The sequence below is a fragment of the Nyctereutes procyonoides genome, unplaced genomic scaffold, assembly GCF_905146905.1.
Source record: "Nyctereutes procyonoides isolate TBG_1078 unplaced genomic scaffold, NYPRO_anot_genome, whole genome shotgun sequence".
Taxonomy (NCBI): Eukaryota; Metazoa; Chordata; class Mammalia; order Carnivora; family Canidae; genus Nyctereutes; species Nyctereutes procyonoides.
Genome location: NW_026575145.1, coordinates 21,379,901 through 21,386,095, shown reverse-complemented (window position 1 = coordinate 21,386,095; position 6,195 = coordinate 21,379,901).

Genomic DNA, 6,195 nt, shown 5'->3' with positions numbered 1-6,195 from the left:
GTGGCTCAACTGACTGAGCCACCCTGGTGCCCCTCATGTGTGTCTTCTTAAAAGTGAAGAAGCCTTTCTCAGAAGCTGAGAGCAGACATCTTCTCCTGTTTTATCAAATACGAGTGCCTCACCTGCTCATGCCTAAACCAATCTCACAGTCAGTCCCACGTTTCTGAATAATGTCCTAAACGTCTCATAAGAGATTTGAGTGCAGTTGTATTGGTCAAGCAGGTGGAAGTTAGTTGACAGGAGCCAGAGCCATGGAGGAGACGCAGCCCCTGGCCAGAAGCAGCAAAAGATTAGAGGGAGAGGGAGTTCTCCTGGGGCAAGGATTTGTGTATAAGGAACTATTGCAGAAGTGCTCCTGGGGGAAACCCATGGAGGAGTAGAGAGGAATGAAAGCTAGGCAAAGTTCCTCAGAGGGTGGCTGTTGCCAGATCCTACAGTGTAAGCTGCGTCTCTGTTCTCTGATCCTGAAGCAAAGGAGCTGGGAGCTTTTATTTTTTTTACTCCCACCCATTTCAGGCATTGGTGATGGGTAACCCCCCTCCGAAGTACCCAGTCATTTCCAGGTCTTTGCTATGCATAGCGAGGTCTAGTAGCCTGAAAACAGTTTTCAAAACAATAACTTCAGTAGCTCCCTTGAAATGAAACCACATGGAAGCTTGTGGGAGTTGTGAGGTACACACAGAAACCATAAATAAATAAACGGGTCCCAGGTGACCTGTGAGCATTGTGACATTGTTGGCCACACCCACACTTTGTGTTTTGCTGATGCTTTTCATTGTCTGAAACTACTGGATGCCACATGGTAGGGAAATCTAGTTCCCTGAGAAATGGGATAGAGCAGAGAATGATGGAGGTTGATCTGAGGATAAACAGGTTAATTGACATCCTCCCCCACATCCAGTGTATCATAAAATTTGTTTTCTAACATTAAATATTTTTCTATAGCTATATATATAGATGTGTATGTTCATTTAAGCAGTCTCCTTTTTGTTAGAAATGAACTCTTCTCTATTATAAATATTATTGTGGAACAACTCTGCAACTAGGGTTTAGTTTATGTCCTTAATTTTTTCCCTAGGACAGAGAGTGTTGGTTCTTTATTTGGGCAAAGAAGAAGATAGGTGTAGTATTACTCAAATGGTCTCAGTAAGTGGATGCAACAAGTAAAATTCCTGATACGAATGTATGTGAGTAGGCAACGTTTTCCACATGGTCTGGTTTCCAGAGTCAGTTGTTTATTTATAATTCAGTGTTTGGAAATCAGTACATATTTTCATACTCAAGTGATGTTCTAATTGGTAGTTAGGTTCCCAATATATCTCATGAGACTTTATTTAGCTCATGAGATATATTGGGAACCTAACTACCAATTAGAGCATCACTTGAGTATATATGAAATCTATATAAATTCAAATAGAGCTCAACTGCTGAGTTATAGTGTGAATAGTACAGTTCTCTTCCCTTCTCTCTTTCCCATCTCAATCCATGCCTTTATGAAAGTCCTTGTCAAGTCATGGAATCTAAACAGTCCTTGCCAGTCATTTAGACTTGAGTAGAAATTTAGGTTCATCATGAATCAGAAAGAATTTGTATTTAAATCTTTATGATGGTGAGATACTTTATACCCTGGATTTTCAAGGCAGGAGATTTTTTTTTTTTTTGAGAATGTAACTTTTTATCCTGACTTCATACCTTATTAGCCCTGCATACTTTATTTTTTGCCATTGGCTAAGGTCAGTGCTTTGTATTTACCAGGGACAGTAAAACGGTATCTTCTGCTTTGAAAGAGAAATTGACATTTAGAAGATGAGATTCAGAAGTGACATGATTTTGTCAACATAGGTGCATTTTTATTCTTTGATTTGTTGATATGTAATTCCTCATCTTGCTTTTAGATACTATCTAGTTCTGTTAGAATACAACTATGTTATAATTAACTTCCGTGGATATAATCAGATAATCACTACTGGCTTAGCATCAAATCTGGCTTCAAAGTTTGTAGCTTTAATTAGTTTTTCAGAGAATAGTTTATTGACTCATTACAAAACTTTACAAATAAATTTTATATTTTAGAACAGATATAGATTTACAGGAAAATTTTGAAGATAGTACAGAGTCCCTATGTACCCTACTTTTAGTTTTGCCTGTTATTGACATCTTACAGTATGGTACGTTTCTCATAACAAATGAATTAATATTGATATAGGATTATTAATTAAAAGCCATATTTTATTCAGGTTTCCTTGGTATCCACCTGTTATTTTTCTGTTCTGGGATCCCATCCAGGATCTCATCCAGAATATCACATTATATTTACTCATCATGTCTTAAGGCTCCTTCGGGCTATGACAGTTTCTCAGGCTCTCCTTTGTTTTATTATTTTTTTCTTTTTTGGCCTTTCAAGAGTATGGTTTAATTTCCCCATTCACATGCAAATCAGAGCACCTTTAATGATGATTCTGTGAACAGTATAAGAATTGCTATCCACTAGACAATATAACTCATTTTGCTTTTATTTTTAATATACAGGAAAAGAAAATGGGAAACTTTTTTTAAAAAAAATATCTCTTTTGATGAGAACACTGAATTTCAAATATGCATTATAGTATTATCAACTACAGTCACCATTCATACATTAGATCTCAGACCTTCTTTATCTTATAATTCAAAGCTTATATCCTTTTATCAGCCTCTAGATTTTCCTTGTTTTTGATGACTTGGACAGTTCTGAGAAATTCTGGTCAGGTATTTTAGATGTCCCTCAACTGATATTTGTCTTATGTTTTCTTTATAATTAGACTGGGGTTGGCAAGTTTTGGGGCGGAGAACCACAGAGGTAAATGTGCCACCCTCATCAGATTGTTTCAAGAGAGTATGAGTTGTCACTGGTGATGCAAACCTTGAACTCTTCACTGAGGTCACATTTGTCAGGTTTTTCCATCCTAATCTGTCTCTTGCCTCCTCCATCTTCTACTTTTTGGAAGAAAATCACTAGGCTCACACATTAAAGGTGGGGTATTATGCTCTACTCTCTTGAGGGCAGAGTATCTACATGAAACATTTGGGTTTTAACTGACTTTCATTTTAAATGTGTGTATGTATGCTCTTGCAAACACACGTATGTATCTAAAAAATTATAAGTTTGGCTCTGTAAGTGTAGATTCAAAAATGAAGAAAAGAATAATTTCCCCCAACCGTTTTTTAAAAAATTAATTGACACTTTTTGCCGTAGCACCAAACCTTAGGTCACATTGAAAGATACACCTTAATATCTGAAAGACATTTATTTGAAAAGAAAGTTTTCCACAATAAATTTATATATACTGTGAGGGCTGATCAATCTTTTTCTATGTTAATATGGTGGATATTTAATAATCCAGTGGATTATTTAGCACCATAAACAATGTCCAATTAGGTTATGTGAGTAGGAAATCTTCACACACAAAAGATTCTTTACTTTTTCTGTGGCAGAGTTGTATGTTGTATATCTTCATTACTTCCACTGGGAAGAGATTAACTTTTCACTGTTGATATATTCCAAGTTTTATATGGAACAGAACTCTCAGGTAGAAAAGTGATTTTACTCTTCGATTTGCAGAGCTTTCGATATCCATCATAATTCCTGTCATATCCTGTGGATATTACTTTGACCATTGCAGCCAGAAATCCTGATGTAATCAGTTCAGTCTTCAGGGAGTTCTTTGAATCAAAACCATTAGGAGACTCTAAATGAGCCCCGCTAGCGGCTCTTGCTGGGTTGTGCTCACAGGTGAGTTTCCATCAGTAATTAGATCTTTCATTCTTGGCATTTGAGCAAGCAGTGCTTTTCATATAGGATGCTGCAAGGTTTGGAGCTTATTTGTGAAATAAAGGGAAGCAGAAAATTCAGACTTTACTATGGCAATAAAGAGTACTGAATACTGAGCTTCTTTATTTGTTAGAGGTGCCGTTTAATTTTGCACGTATAGATTTAAACAAAAGACTATCACTTCACTTTCTGCTAAAGGAAAAACTTTATAAGTTCTTTTTTATCTGCCTTATATACTTGCCCTATTCCAAATGGAGAGGTTTTAGTATATTGTTCATCTTATTTGTGGATATGCTGCTTCTCATTATCTGTCATCATCTACCATCTGTTTATTATCCATAAAATGTCTATAAAATGGAGATAGAATTGAAGAACATGGGTGGGATTATTACAAACAAAGGATGGGATGAGATTACAGTGTCTGCATAGCTAAGATAATAATAATAATATTTAAGATCCTGGAGTTGAACAATATATGAATATATTTGTCTGAGGGAGGATGCATGCTCTTGGATTCCAGGAGGTAGGAGGAAAAATATCAATTGATCAGTGCAAACTTGCTTTTTCAACTATAGAAACAATTTTATGAGTATAGTTCTAATTTAATGAACTTGGAATAGGGCACAGGAGTTGAGATATTTCTGTTGCAAGTGCTCTAAGAATCACACTTTTATTAATGCCATGTTATCATATACTTATGATATGTATGAAATCTGAGGCCAACTCTTGGTTGGTCAGTTCTGCCAGGTGTTGAAGCCCATGGTGTCAAGAATTGTGAAGAGTCTAAGATTTTATCTGGTTTGCAAGCTATCAAATTAGCCTGCCATAGTTTCATAGATGTTGGCAGAAGACCCGAGACACTTGGATCAGAGAAAAAGAACTTTATTACTCATGGTACAGAAAATAACATGAGCTTCAGGTTTATATTGGTTCCCTTGGCCTGCTAAGTCCCACAGAGGCAATGGAGAACAACCCAAGTAGATGCTGTGCACACAGATTTTTGTCAGAGAAACTTTGAATTTAAGAAGCCTTCAGGTGTGTAAGAGGGCTGCCAGTAGTCTCCCCAAACCAGTGCTCCAGAGGGAGACATTATGTTTATGGTCAGGAAACAAATAGGCCCTCTGCTTTGGAGAGAGATAGCACCTCTGTCTTCCAAGGTTGTTTGCTATGTAGACATCCTTGCAAAGATAATCTAAAACAAAGCCGTCAATGCCTTCTTCTTGGAAGACAAGCAAAACACAAAAGACCAGTGGGGGATGTCTCCCCACACATGGCTCTACACATCACATAAAATTATCTGTCTATTTGGAAAAGTAGGATAGCTAGATTCTAATATTCACTTTTTATCCATTTAATCATCCCATTACTTATTCATTCAAGTATTTCACTGCACTGTGCCTGGTACTCTGTGACATTAATACAACCGTGAGCTAGAAAGATGAATTTCCTTACCTTAGGAGTTTTACATGTATGGGGTAGGGAGATTTTAACAACACGATTACCCCAGTAAACAACTGATTACAATGTGAGAAATGCAATAAGACAATACAGAAGTGAATACTTGGAGTCTTCAAGGTTCTGATGGAGGAAAGTATAAAGCATCTACTGGAACTGCTCACAAACCTGTGTGCCTAGAGTGAAGTGAGTGAGTGAGGAGAGTGGCCATGGAAAAGGCTGGAGACAGTCAGGGACCAGAAAATGCAATACCTGCTCTGCTGTGTTAAGGACTTGGAACTTTACTAAGAGGGCACCAGAGAAAAACTGAAAGGTCTTAAGTGGGGTGGTGGTGAGGCAATATCATCAGAATTGTGTTTGGAAGAGTTGCAGGGTCTCTGTGGGGATCATCACTGGTGGGGGCACAAGAGTACATGCAGAGAATTGTAGCCGAAATGATGATAGGACGACGGCATAGAAATCAGGATAGAAGGAAATGGTTGGCTGTGTGATATTTAGGAAGCAAAATGAATAAAACATGCTGACTGATTGGGTGGGGAGCTGGGGGGCAGATGTTGAGGAATGCTCTTGGACCTCGCTGGAACACTGAGTAGATGAGTAGAAGGCCCATGGTGAGAGAGAAGACAGTGAAAAATGGGGCTGGTTAAGTCTTGATAAGTCAGTGCTCCTTAGTATCTGTCACAGTTGTGATAGTTTGAGGCAAATGTTACTTCTTGAGACTTGCCTCAACGTGTGTGAGCCTTACCTTCTTCTATTCCTCCCTGTTCTCCTGATTCTGTCTCAGTATTGAGCCACGTGCCTGAAACACCTTAGTCCTTCAAAGAGTCACTTTTATTGAATTGCTCTTCGGGTGATGCTACCATTTTATCCTTTTCTGTGAAGACAAAGGGCTTCTCTATGAGAGTGAATGGGGGAAATCATTCTGTGATCTT